The following is a 15,374-nucleotide window of genomic DNA, read 5'->3' as shown; positions in this document are numbered from 1 at the left end:
ATTTCATCTCTAACTCCCCTCAGATAATTTCAAAGCAAATCTTGGAGATTGTGTTTTATCCAGAAATATGTACATATATGTATCTCAGAGATAATGATTCCTTTTTTTAAAACATATTAACACTACCATTATTACTCCTAAGAAATTAACAGAATCATGTAATAGATTCTTCTGCAGAGCTTGTGATTTCTGTCTACATTCTAGACCTCTTATGAAAATTGGAAGTCATTTAAGTAGGCAGACTAAATTGAACACATTCTTTCACAATGCCATAAACTCATGTACCAAACTTGGCAAAAAGAAATTCAGGCAGTATGGCCACTGGAGCACCATCCTGTGGCAGAATTGATGTTTCTTCAAGATCCATCAAGTGGTTGTTAGGCTAACTTGTCTGGGCATGTTCATATGAGCAGGGAAATCAATCTTTCTATTGAGAAAATACTTTAAGGAGGGATCTGAAATGGCTGTCCAAGAGGAGGAAGGGGCTGTTAAAAGGACCCCAGGACACACACAGGAAATTTGATGCACCATAGATGTTATGGCATGCATTGGGAAATGTAAAACAATTTAAACAGGAAGTCCATATATCTGGATCTAACATTTCCAGATTGCTCAACCATTGTGGCAGGGGGTGTGTGCAAATTAGAAGTTTCTTAAACACACCAGGCTGGCTCTAACCTCAAAAAGTATGCACTTGCTATATGGTCTACCTGGAATGATCTTTCACAAGATAGCCTATGGCTCATTCTCCCACTGCCTTCAGATCTTCACTCAAATGTAACCGCCTTCTTTGACCAAGCTAAAATTTCAAATCCCCCACCCCCCACACACTTTGTAACCTTTCCTGGCACAACTGACATTCCAAATATATTTACTTATTAATCCTTAATAATTGTTCCTCTAATGCATGCATGCATTAGAATTTAATTTCCATGAAAGCAAGAAGAATTCTTTTGCCTATTTATTACTCTTCCTCTCAGCATTTTATCATGAAAAATTTCAAGCATACAGAAAAAGTGAATGAATAGTGCAATGACTGTCCTTACACCTATCACCTAAGTTTAACAGTTAAAATTTTGCCATATTTGCCTAGTCTGTGTGGTGGTTTGAAGCTATATGTAACCCAGAAAAACATGTTCTTAAATTCAGTGGATGTGTACCCATTATAAGTAGGACCTTTTGATAAGGCTACTTAAGGTTTGACCCACCTCAATCAGAATAGGTCTTAATCCTCTTACTGGAGTACTTTATGTGAGAATAAAATTCAGGCAAAGAGAGAAAACCATGGAAGCAAGAAGCTGAAATCAATTAAACCCAGAAGAGGCAGGAGAGACCAGTAGACTCCACAATGTACCTTGTCATGTGGCAGAGGAGCAAAGTATCAACAGCAGCTAATCTTCAAGAAGAAAGTATGGCCTTGATGCCTTGATTTGGATAATTTCTTGCTCTTAAAATTGTAAACTAATAGGGCGGGCCACGGTGGCTCAGCAGGCAGGAAAGCTCACCTGCCATGCGGGAGGACCTGGGTTCGATTCCCAGTGCCTGCCCATGTAAAAAATAAATAAATAAATAAATTTTATATATATATATATATATATACAAATTGTAAGCTAATAAATTACATTGTTAAAGCTGAACCATTTCATGGTATTTGCTTTAAGCAGCCTAGGAAGCTAATATTGTCTGCATATTTGTATATATATGATATATATATACAATTTTTTCGCTGAACTATTTGAAAATAATTTCCAAACATCTTGACACTTCACCTGTAAATATTTTAGCTTGTGTCTTTGAAAAATGACATGTTCCTTCATACTATTATCAGTCCAAAGAAAAATTAATTCCCTAATACCTCATATCTAGTTCATACTCCTCTACTGAAATTCTTATAAACTAGAAGTTAGCTCTAAACGCTTGATTAGATACAAGTCCTATTTGCCAGTGGCAAAAAGCCAACTCAGATCATTTCAGAGGAGATAGCTAGTGGCCACCATCTTACCCAGTGATTAGATCCAGCATCACGTATCTCCTGATGGAGGCAATAAGGACACATAGAAATTTCCCAAATTGTTCCTCCAAGGCTTTTTATGTTATTGTTTAGTTAGTTTGTTTGCTGAATTAGGATCCAATCAAGGTACATATTCCACAATTGGCTATTATGTCTCAAGTCCTTAAATTCTAGAGTAGCCCCCTTTTATAAGATGGAATTTTTCAAGAGGCCAGGTCAGCAAATTTGTAGAAGTACCCTACTCTGGATTGACTTGATTATTGCCTCATAGTGTTATTTAGCTTCTTCCTCTATCTTCTGTAATTCTTATAAACTAGAAGTTAGTCTAAAGGCTTGATTAAACACAAGTAAATATTTTTGCAAGAATCCTTCCTTTTTGTGTCCTTATTGCCTCCCATCAGGAAGTACCTGATGCCACGTCTAATCACATGGTAAGGTGGTGGACACTCACTCTCTCCTCTGAAATTATCTGTTTTGTCTTTTTGCCATTGCAAAGTGACCTATGTGGTGATACTGTGGGAAAAGTCTCCCCCACAGTGCCCTGTCAACCTTGCACATCTCTACATAGCTACATAGACAAGGCTTAACTGAGGTCTGACCTGGGCCTGGCTATAAGACCCTATGATTCCTCCTGGAATAAAAAGAGATAAGCAACCTTGTGAAGCGCTGCCATGAGGCAGGAGATTGTGTAAGCCTATTTCTCATCCATATCTGTCATTCATTTAAACACAGGCGCTTTCCAACTTGCTCCCCCTTAGGATATAGGTGCAGGCTGTACAAGCTTAGATTATGGGAAAAAAATTTAAACATATGCAAACATATTAAGAGTACTGCACAGGGCAGGCAATGGTAGCACAGTGACAGAGTTCTTGCCTGCCATGCCAGAGACCTGGATTCGATTCGCAGTGCCTGCCCATGCGGGAAAAAAAAGTACTGCATGGCACCCAGTTTCTACAATTATTAACTCATGTCCAATCTTGCAATGTCTATATGCTCCACGATTCTCCTTCCTGTATTAAGCAAATCCAGGACTTCAAGTCATTTAATTCATAATTGTATTTTAAAAAGGGATGGAGGGTGGATGGTTGGTTCAGTGGTAGAATTCTCATCTTCCATGCGGGAAACCCAGGTTCGATTCCCAGACCATGCAACCCTAAAAAAAAACAAAAAGGGATGGATTATGGGCGAGCCACCTATGTGTCTCACTGGACCCCATGCTCAGAAGAGCCCATGCTTGGTTTGATGCTCTGCTGTCACCATCTTGAAATTCTTATTCTATTTTTTTAAACATGGGTAGGCACCTGAAACTGAACCTGGGTCTCCAGCAAGCAGGCGAGAACTCTGCCACTGTGCCACCATTACCCACCTGAAATTCTTAATTTTAAATAATGCCCCACATTTCATCTTGCACTGAGCCTTTCAAATTATATAGCGGGCCCTGAATATCATTCTGAAAAAGTTGGCGATAATTCTGTAATATTATCAAATATCCAGTCAGTATTTGAATTTCTAATATTTTATAAATACAAATGTGATTTTTACTGTTGTTAATTTTAACCTTTCAAAGGTTTAAATCAGGATCCAAATAAAGCTTACACATGGTAGTTTGTTAATCGGTCTCCAAATTCTCTTTTGATCTGTTGGTTCTTCCCCTCTCTTTTTTTCCCTCTTGCAATTTGTTTGCTGAAGTAAGCAGGGCCATTTGCCCTGCAGAGCTTCCCAGAGTCTGGATTTTGCTGACTGCACCCTGTGGTTTAACATGTTTCTGTCATCTATAATTCCTATAAATCAGCAGTTGAATCTAGAGGCTTGATCAGATTCAGGTTTGATTTTAGGAGGAAAAACTGTATCAGAGGTGATGATGGGTTCTTCCATCCAGAGGCATGTCACGTCCGGCTGTCTCTCTTTTGGTGGTATTTGCAGCCATTGTTGTCCAATGCTTAGCTCTGTTAGGGGTTGAAAAATGCTGATATTCTAAACCCATCATTCCTTCACTCACTATCTGGAACACTCCCTGTGCTGGTTTGAAAGGATGTATGTACCCTAGAAAAGCCATGTTTTAACCAAAATCCCATTTCGTAGGGGCAGAATAATCTCTATTCAATACTGTATGCTTGAATCTGTAATTAGATCATCTCCCTGTAACCCAATCAAGAGTGGTTGTTAAACTGGATTAGGGTAGAGGCGTGTCTCCACCCATTTGTGTGGGTCTTGATTAGTTTCTGAAGTCCTATAAAAGAGGAAACATTTTGGAGAATGAGGGAGATTCAGAGAGAGCAAAGTAGAACGACATGGCCTCAAGAAGCAGAGTCCACCAGCCAGTGACCTTTGGAGATGAAGAAGGAAAATGCCTCCCAGGGAGCCTCATAAAACAGGAAGCCAGGAGAGGAAGCTAGCAGATGACACCATGTTCGCCATGTGCCCTTTCATTTGAGAGAGAAACCCTGAACTTCATCGGCCTTCTTGAACCAAGGTATCTTTCCCTGGATGCCTTTGATTGGACATTTCTTTAGATTTGTTTTAATTGGGACATTTTCTCGGCCTTAGAACTGTAAACTAGCAACTCATTAAATTCCCCTTTTTAAAAGTCATTCCGTTTCTGGTATATTGCATTCCAGCAGCTAGCAAACTAGAACACCTACCTTTCCCCTGAAGCCCAGACCCAGGGTCTCAACACTGGACATCTTCTGGATTCCACATACCTGCAAGGCCCAGCAGGTTCACCCCCAAGAATAACCAGGGGGATATATTTTTCTTTACTTCCTTATTTTTTTTTATCTGCAAAATTTCCACACGTACATAGAAAAGTATAATGAATCCCGATAAGGACCACTTAGATTTAACAACTTTTGGGGTTTTGCCATGTTGCTTCATCTACTTTTTGAGGTGTCTTAAAGCAAACCTCAGCCATAACATTTTTTTTTTCATATTCACAACATTTGTTCATGGTCTTACTCAAAGGGACTTGGTCTGTATTGCAACATTGTGTGCAGAACAACACACTGGTTTCTTTGATGATGTTATCTTTTGTTGCTGTTGTTGTTGTTACTTTTTTTATTTTAGAAAACAAACAATACACTTAGAACCACCAACAATGGATAGCTTAGTTAGCTTAACCATAGGCATATTTAAATAAAGTATCCATATAATCATTGTAAAGCCTGTGTTTGCACAGTAAGTTTCATAAACCAATTCAAAATTAAGGCAACAAAGGAAAAAAATCTACATATTCAGATAGCAAAGTTCTTAAATTCTAAGTATTAAACACTAACTTAGATACCATTTGATCAGCTGCCACCAGCCATAGCATTTTATCCTTAAATACTTCAGTATGCTTTTCTAAAAAACAAGAAATTTTCTTACATATCAACCATGTCATTATCCCCCTTAACAAAATTAGCACTTCTCTAATGTCATCTAACACACAGAAGACATTCAAATTTTCTGTTTTTCTCCCATGTATTTTTTTTTAATTAGAGCCATATATATGTCTTTTACACTTGGTTTGAGTTTTGTTGTTTCCTATAAACATAAAGCTAGATCTTGAGGCTTGATGAGATTCAGGTTTAATATTTTTTATCAGAAACCTCCAGGTGGTGCCTCGTACTTCCCACTGCACCCCATCAGGGGGTTGCCTAACCTGTGATGGGGCCAAAGATTGAATGGTGGGTTCAGGGGCTGCCAACTGGATCCCCCACTTGTTGCAGAAACATATTTCTAAGAAACAAATATTAGCATGTCCTTTCCCTGCTCAGTATCCTTCCATGGCCCCTCAGTGCACTATAGAAAAGTCCAAGCTCCTTTCAGAGGCCTCCAAGCCCGGGTGTGATCTGGCCCCACCCTCAGTCCCAGCTTCATGAATGTTCTTCCCTATTTTTTACCTGCTGGACTCCTCCTTCTATGCCCCTTCTTCCAGGAAGCCTTCCCTGACACCCTGGGCTGGATCAGGCATCTCCTCTTGGCTCATACATTCACCTTCATTTTCCCTATCATGGCTCCTATAACCCTGGTTTCTGATTCCCTCTTAGTACTTTGGTCACTTTGGCATCCCACCGCTGACCATGTGGGCTGTCACTCTCTATTGAATGTTTGTGTCCCTCACCCTATTGTGAACCCATCAGGGCAAGGACAGGGCTTGATCCGAGGCACAGCCAGGCATTGGGAGTGTCAGAAGTTCCTCCAGGAGATTCAAATGTGCAGTGAAGATTTAAAGTGCATTCAAGTTACCAGGAGATCTTGTTAAAATGCAGGTTTTTGTTTCAGCATGTCTTAAGGAGACCTTAAGGAGAAAACTTTCATTCTCTTACCAGTAAGTATAATTTTCATAGATGCACTTTATCCAGTTGTGAACATTCCCTTCTATTCCTAGTTTGTTGAGCGTTTTTATCATGAAAGGGTGGTGGATTTTGTAAAATGCTTTTTTTCTGTTTATTGAAATAATCATGTGGTTTTTTGAGGTAGCCAACAATGTCCATTGAACATTTGCCTCATAGAGTACTCTTTGAAGATACCTATAATGTGAGTTTCCATGGACTTTTTCCTATTCTTGTAGTATGAGTTCCATCCTATGCTCACCACCATCTTACCAACACATTCACTTCCAACACTTGGCCCAATCACAGTAAACGCCAGTGGACACAGCAGCTGGAAGATTACCTATTACTTGCTCAGGAAAATAAGCAATAGGGATGCTCAGCTACTTGGAGCCGCCCCTGCAGTTCCACTACTTGGCGGCAGAGGACGGAGGGCAAAAGCCTGTGGCCGCCACCCACTTGGGGCACGGATCCCACCAAATCCGCGCATCCGCAGTGCCTGAACCCTCCCAGACCAACTGGAGGACACGGGAGGGAACTCGGCCGGGCAGACCACGGGCCGGATGGTTCCGATCAGGACCCGTTGCACCACTGACCTGACAGAAGCTACCGGCGCCTGAGAGGTGGCGTCTCAGTCCCCTGGAACAGCGGTGGCCGTATAGTCCCTTTTAGAGGCTGCCAAATTTGGTTTGCCAGTATTTTCTTGAGGATTTTTTCAGTGATCTTCATAAGGAATATTGGTTGGCAGTTTTCTTTTCTTTTGATGTCTTTCTCTGGTTTGGGCATCAGGGTAAGACCCGCCTCAGAGGGAAACGATCGCTCCTCTCCTATTTTTTGGAAGAATTTGTGAAGGATTGGTGTAGATTCTTCTTTAGATGTTTAGTAAGATTCCTAGTGAAGTCAAATGAGCCTGGGCTTTCCTTTATGGGAAAATATTTAATTACTAATTGTGTGGTGAAGAAAAAACCTTACCCAAAGAGAAGCCCGGCTTCTGGCCTTTTCCTTCAGCTGCTGGTTGATTATTTCTAGGCCAGTGGAATGATATTCCTGATAGCAACATCTTTTTTTTGTCTGCTTGTTTTGGCCACCGACAGTCTAACATTGTGATTTATGAAAAGGGCTTTAGGTCATGCAGTTCTGCCTCCAGACAGGACTGAAGACTAGAGGTATCAGCTAAACCTCCGGGAGGACCTGGAAATGAAAGGTCAGTCACACAGGCAGGGTACAGTGGAGTTCCAACAAAACAGGAAAGACTCAAGTGAGCTTCCCTGTTGGGGATTTTCCATGTGTATCATCCATCACACATTATGACTGGCAGGAATGAATACTATTCATGAATCCATGGGTTGAGGACACCAGAAATTCCACATTCAGATCTCTCCTGGACTCTACACTATATGGCTCTTCCTTCGGCTCCTTTTAATCTCTGTCCTTTCCCAGAAATAAACCATAACCATGAAGATAACAGCTTTCAGTACATTCTGTGAAGCCCGCTGGCAAATTATTGAAACTGAAGGTGATTTGGGTAACCCTTGAATTTGCGACTGGTGTCAGAAGTGAGGGAGGTCTTGTGGGGAATGTTCTCTCGAACTTCTAGTTGTCCTAAATTCCATCCCAATAATGCAATCTCTTTACTTGTTATAGGTGTATTTGGATTATCTATTTCTTCTTGCTTTGGTTGTTTGTGTTTCTAGGAATTTGTCCATTTCATCCAGGTTATCTAATTTGTTAGTATTCAATTGTTTATGGTGTCCCTTATCATCCCTCTTGTTTCTGTAAGGTCCACTGTATATCACATCTTCCATTTTCTTGATTTTAGCAATTTGAGTCTTCTCTCTCTCTCTTTTTTGGTCAAACTAAAGGTTTGTCCACCTTATTGATCTTTTCAAATAACTAACTTGGTTTCATTGATATTCCGAATTGTTTTTTTTTTTTACATTCTATTTCATTTATTTCTATGCTAATCTTTATTATTTCCCTTCTTCTACTTGCTTTGGGTTTGGCTTTCTCTTCTTTCTCTTGATTCTTAAGGTAGAAGGTTACTGATTTAAGATATTTCTTCATTTTTAAAAAATTTCTTCTTATTTTTCTTATTAAAAGAAAATTTCTTATTATTTTTAACATAGTTGTTTATAGTTATATATTTTCCTCTGAGCATTACTTCGGTTATATCCCATAAGTTTGGAATGTTGTGTTTTCCTTTTCATTATTCTCCAGGTATTTTAAAATTTTCCTTGGGTTTCTTTTCTTTGACCTATTGGTTATTTAGGAATGTTTGTTAAATTTCCACATATTTATGAATTCCCCAATATCCTTCTATTATTGATTTCTAATTTCATTCCATTGAGATCTGGGAACATACTTTGTATGACTTCAATCTTTTAAAATTTATTGAGACTTGTTTTATTGCCTAACATATGGTCTATCCTGGAGAATGTACAGTTGAGAAGAATATGTATTTTGCTGTTGTTCAGTGGCGTGTTCTATAGATATTTGTTAGATCTATCTGATTGATAGTGTTCAAGGCTTCTATTTCCTTGTTGGTCTTCTCTAGTTATTATACCTATTATTGAAAGTAGAATATTGAAGTCTCCAACTAGTATCATTGGATTGTCCATGTCTTCTTTAAATCTGTCAGTTTTTTGTTTCTTATATTTTGGGGCTCTGTTGTAGGTGTCTATATTGTTTATAATTGTTATATCTTTTTGATGGATTGAAACTTTTAGCATTAAAAATATCCTTTTTTGTCTCTAGTAATAATTTCTGTATTAAAGTTTACTTTTCTGATTTTTCTATAGCTACTGAGCGCTCTTTTGGTTACTGTTTAGATATATATTTCCGTCCTTTCCTTTCAAACTATTTGTGCCTTTGAAACTAAACTGTGTCTCTTACAGATAGTATATAGTTTTGAAATTGGAGTTTTTATTTGCATTTAATGTAATTACTGATAAGGAAGGATTTATGTTGGCCATTTTGCTATATGCTTTATGTCTTTCTTATTTTCTAGTCTTTCACTGCTGCCTTCTTTTGTGTTACATAGATATTTTCTATAGTACCATTTTAATTTTCATATAATTTCTTTTACCATATACTTTTGGATTATTTTCTTACTGGATGCCCTTGGACTTATAATTAACATCTCAATTTATAATAATCTAATTTGGAATATGCCAACTTAATTTCAATAGTACACAAAATCTTAACTCTGTTTCCCCTCCTCCTTTGTGCTGTTATTGTCAAACAGACCATAACTTTATACACTGTATGACCATATACTCATATATATAAATACTGCTTTATGCATTTGTCTCTTATATCACATAGGAAAATTTGAAAGTTGTACACACACACCATCACATGTATACTATGTTTTATTTTTATGTAATTATCTTTACTGGTGCTCTTTATTTCTTCATGTATATTCAAATTACTCTTTAGTGTCCTTTCATATCAGCCTGAAAATTTTCATGAGAATTTCTTATAGAGCAGATCTGTCTGCAATGAATTTCTTCAGTTTTTCTTTATGTAGGAATGTTTTAAGTTCCCCATTTTTGAAAGATTAGCTTTGCTGGATACAGAATTCTTGGCTGATTGTTCTTTTAGTTCTTTTAGTACTTGAATATGTCATTCCACTGCCTTCTGGCCCCTGTGGTTTCTTATAAGAAATCAATTGCTTAATATTATTGAGGGTCCTTTATACATAATGAGTCCCTTCTCATTGATGCTTTCAAGATTCTTTTTTTGGGAGGCTCCTAGAGATAATGCTATTGTTAAGAAATCCTGGACTTCCGGAGAAGATGGCGGCTTAGTAAGACGCGCGGGTCTTAGTTCCTCCTCCAGAAAAGCAACTAAAGAAACAGAAACAATACAAAACAGCTCCCGGAGTCACGACAGAGACCAAAAAAGACAGCGTACCCCATTCTGGAACGGCTGAACGGGTAGGGAGAATCCACTGCTGTGAGATACCCGAGGGGTGCACGTTTTCCCGGCTGGGGTGGCTGGCGTCTGGGGTCCCCTCCACGCACGTGGCTCCCCGGTCTGACTGGGAACATTGGATAGCGGGGCCCTCCCGTCACGCTTGGCGTCTCGGGCCAGCTGGGCAATTTGGACCGGCACTCCCCCAAGCCACGGCCAGCGGCCCCCACCTCCACACGCGGTTTCCCGGGCCGACTGCCCCGCAGACAAACGACCACCACGAGCGCCACCTACTGGGCAGGAAAAGAAAAACAGAGCCCAGAGATTCCACAGAAAAACCTTTCAACCAGCTGGGTCCCACACCCAGGGAGATCTGATCAAATGCCCAGACACCAGCAGAAAATAATGGATGACGCTCGGAAAATTGAAGATATGGCCCAATCAAAGGAACAAACCAATAGTTCAAATGAGATACAGGAGCTGAGACAACTAATGCTGAATATACGAACAGAAATGGAAAAACTCTTCAAAAACAAATCAATAAATTGAGGGAGGACATGAAGAAGATATGGGCTGAACAAAAAGAAGAAATAGAAAATCTGAAAAAACAAATCACAGAACTTGTGGGAGTGAAGGACAAAGAAGAAAAAATGGAAAAAACAATGGATACCTACAATGGTAGATCTAAAGAGACAGAAGCTACAATTAGTGAACTGGAGGATGGAACAACTGAATTCCAAAAAGAAACAGAAACTATAGGGAAAAGAATGGAAAAACTTGAGCAGGGAATCAGGGAACTGAATGACAATATGAAGCGCACAAATATACGTGTTGTGGGTGTCCCAGAAGGAGAAGAGAAGGGAAAAGGAGGAGAAAAACTAATGGAAGAAATTATCACTGAAAATTTCCCAACTCTTATGAAAGACCTAAATATACAGATCCAAGAAGTGCAGCGCACCCCAAAGAGAATAGACCCAAATAGGCGTTCTCCAAGACATTTACTAGTTAGAATGTCAGAGGTCAAAGAGAAAGAGAGGATCTTGAAAGCAGCAAGAGAAAAACAATCTGTCACATACAAGGGAAACCCAATAAGACTATGTGTAGATTTCTCAGCAGAAACCATGGAAGCTAGAAGACAGTGGGATGATATATTTAAATCACTAAAAGAGAAAAACTGCCAACCAAGACTCCTATATCCAGCAAAATTGTCCTTCAAAAATGAAGGAGAAATTAAAACATTTATAGACAAAAAGTCACTGAGAGAATTTGTGACCAAGAGACCAGCTCTGCAAGAAATACTAAAGGGAGCACTAGAGTCAGATATGAAAAGACAGAAGAGAGAGGTATGGAGTAAAGTGTAGAAAGAAGGAAAATCAGATATGATATATATAATACAAAAGCCAAAATGGTAGAGGAAAATATTATCCAAACAGTAATAACACTAAAAGTTAATGGACTGAATTTCCCAATCAAAAGACATAGAATGGCAGAATGGATTACGACCCAGCAATACCACTGCTAGGTATCTACTCAAAGGACTTAAGGGCAAAGACACAGACGGACATTTGCACACCAGTGTTTATAGCAGCATTATCTACAACTTCAAAGAGATGGAAACAGCCAAAATGCCCATCAACAGACGAGTGGCTAAACAAACTGTGGCGTATACCTACGATGGAATATTATGCAGCTTTAAGACAGACTAAACTTATGAAGCATGTAATAACATAGATGGACCTAGAGAACATTATGCTGAGTGAGTCTAGCCAAAAACTAAAGGACAAATACTGTATGGTCCCACTGAAGTGAACCGACATTCGAGAATCAGCTTGGACTATATCATTGGTAACAGAGACCAGCAGGAGTTAGAAACAGGGTAAGATAATGGGTAATTGGAGCTGAAGGGATACAGACTGTGCAACAGGACTAGATACAAAAACTCAAAAATGGACAGCACAATAATACCTAAGTGTAATGTAACTAGGTTGGAACACTGAATGAAGCTGCACCTGAAATATGGTTTTTTGTTTGTTTGTTTGTGTGTTTGTATCTTTTGTTTTTGTTTTTTTCTTTTTCCTTTTTATATATATATATATTATTAGTATTATTATTTTAATTCTCTTCTCTATATTAACATTCTATATCTTTTTCTGCTGTTTTGCTAGTTCTTTTCCTAAATCGATGCAAATGTACTAAGAAATGATGATCATACATCTATGTGATGATACTAAGAATTACTGAGTGCATGTGTAGAATGGAATGATTTCTAAATGTTGTGTTAATTTCTTTTCTTTTTTTTGATTAATAAAAAAATTAAAAAAAAGAAATCCTCACTGTGCTGCTCCTTAGAGGAAAAAAGAAGAATGGTAAAATTGCTGATGAATTGCAGATATTGTCACAGCTAACTCAAGAAAAACTTTCTGAACTTAGGGTAGTCTTAACCAATCATTTCAATGTGTCTGTATTTTATTTATTTGGAAAATCCATGAAATTGTGTCTTCAGTCTGGAAATTCTTATTTGATTTACATTTTTAAAGGCACCAGGAATAGAACCCGGATCTCCGGCATGGCAGTCAAGAGCTCTGCCTGCTGAGCCACCATGGCCAGCCCTTGAACGATTATTTTTAAAAAACAGCTACTGGGGGAGTGGAAACGATACAGAGAAGCTCTCGGAGCCACGACGGAGATCAAAGGGACAGCGTACCCCATCCTGGAATGGCTGACTGTCTGGGAGAACCAGCTCCGGTGAGATCGCCGAGGGGCGCGGGTTTTCCCGGGCGGGACGGCAAGTGGCTGGAGTCCCTCCCTTCCTACTTCCCAGGCCAGCTGGCAGAATTGGGCAGCGATCCCCTCGGGCCGCGGCGGCTGGCAGCCCCACCACGCGAGGCCTCCAGGACCAACTGAGAGAGTTGGGTCGGAAATCCCCAGACCGCAGAGAACGGTGACTGGGGGGTCCCTTCCAAACACGTGACTCCCCGGTCCAGCTGGGAACGGTGCACTCTCCCGGGCCGCGGCGGCTGGCGCCCTCCCGCCACGCTTGGTGCCCCGGGCCGACTAGGAAATTCAGTCGGACGCTCTCCTGGGCTGCGGCGGCCGGCGACCCTCCCCGCATTCGGACCCCCGGGCCGGCTGGCACTCTTCCAAGCCACTTTGGCTGGCGAACCTCCCCCAAGGCGAGAGTTTTCCAAAGTTAAAGGACCCACAACACCTTTTGCTGGTGGAACCCAGAGACAAACGTGTGTCACGAGCACCACCTACTGGGCAGGATATGAAAGACAGAACCCAGAGATTTCACAGAAGGATCTTTCAGCCTGTTGGGTCCAACACCCAGAGAAGTCTGACTAAATGCCCAGATGCCAACAGAGGATAATGGATCATGTTCAGAAAATTGAGAATATGGCCCACTCAAAGGAACAGACCAATAGTTCAAATGAGATACAGGAGCTGAAACAACTAATGCTGAATATATGAACAGAAATGGAAAACCTCTTCAAAAACGAAATCGATAAATTGAGGGAGGACATGAAGAAGACATGGGCTGAACAAAAAGAAGAAATAGAAAAACTGAAAAAACAAATCACAGAGCTTATGGAAGTGAAGGATAAAGTAGAAAAGATGGAAAAAACAATGGATACCTACAATGATAGATTTAAAGAGACAGAAGATAGAATTAGTGATTTGGAGGCTGGAACATCTGAATTCCAAAAAGAAACAGAAACTATCCGGAATGGAATGGAAAAATTTGAACAGGGTATCAGGGAACTCAAGGACTATATGAACCGTACAAATATACGTGTTGTGGGTGTCCCAGAAGGAGAAGAGAAGGGAAAAGGAGGAGAAAAACTAATGGAAGAAATTATCACTGAAAATTTCCCAACTCTTATGAAAGACCTGAAATTACAGATCCAAGAAGTGCAGCGCACCCCAAAGAGAATAGACCGAAATAGGCGTTCTCCAAGAAACTTACTAGTTAGAATGTCAGAGGTCAAAGAGAAAGAGAGGGTCTTGAAAGCAGCAAGAGAAAAACAATCCATCACATACAAAGGAAACCCAATAAGACTATGTGTAGATTTCTCAGCAGAAACCATGGAAGCTAGAAGACAGTGGGATGATATATTTAAATTACTAAAAGAGAAAAACTGCCAAACAAGACTCCTATATCCAGCAAAATTGTCCTTCAAAAATGAGGGAGAAATTAAAACATTCTCAGACAAAAAGTCACTGAGAGAATTTGTGACCAAGAGACCATCTCTGCAAGAAATACTAAAGGGAGCACTAGAGTCAGATATGAAAAGACAGAAGAGAGAGGTATGGAGAAGAGTGTAGAAAGAAGGAAAGTCAGATATGATATATATAATACAAAAGCCAAAATGGTAGAGGAAAATATTATCCAAACAGTAATAACACTAAATGTCAATGGACTGAATTCCCCAATCAAAAGACATAGACTGGCAGAATGGATTAAAAAACAGGATCCTTCTATATGCTGTCTACAGGAAACACATCTTAGACCCAAAGATAAACATAGGTTGAAAGTGAAAGGTTGGGAAAAGATATTTCATGCAAATAACAACCAGAAAAGAGCAGGAGTGGCTATACTAATATCCAACAAATTAGACTTCAAATGTAAAACAGTTAAAAGAGACAAAGAAGGACACATATACTAATAAAAGGAACAATTAAACAAGAAGACATAACAATCATAAATATTTACACACTGAACCAGAATGCCCCAAAATATGTGAGGAATACACTGCAAACACTGAAAAGGGAAATAGACACATATACCATAATAGTTGGAGACTTCAATTCACCACTCTCATCAATGGACAGAACATCTAGACAGAGGATCAACAAAGAAATAGAGAATCTGAATATTACTATAAATGAGCTTGACTTAACAGACATCTATAGGACATTACATCCCACAACAGCAGAATACATCTTTTTCTCAAGTGCTCATGGATCATTCTCAAAGATAGACCATATGCTGGGTCACAAAGCAAGTCTTAACAAATTTAAAAAGATTGAAATCATACACAACACTTTCTTGGATCATAAAGGAATGTAGTTGGAAATCAATAATAGGGGGAGGGCCAGAAAATTCACAAATACGTGGAGGCTCAACAACACAC

This window comes from Tamandua tetradactyla, chromosome 16, assembly GCF_023851605.1.
Source record: "Tamandua tetradactyla isolate mTamTet1 chromosome 16, mTamTet1.pri, whole genome shotgun sequence".
NCBI classification, from domain to species: domain Eukaryota; kingdom Metazoa; phylum Chordata; class Mammalia; order Pilosa; family Myrmecophagidae; genus Tamandua; species Tamandua tetradactyla.
The sequence above is the reverse complement of the archived record's forward strand: the minus strand, read 5'-3'. Positions refer to the sequence as shown.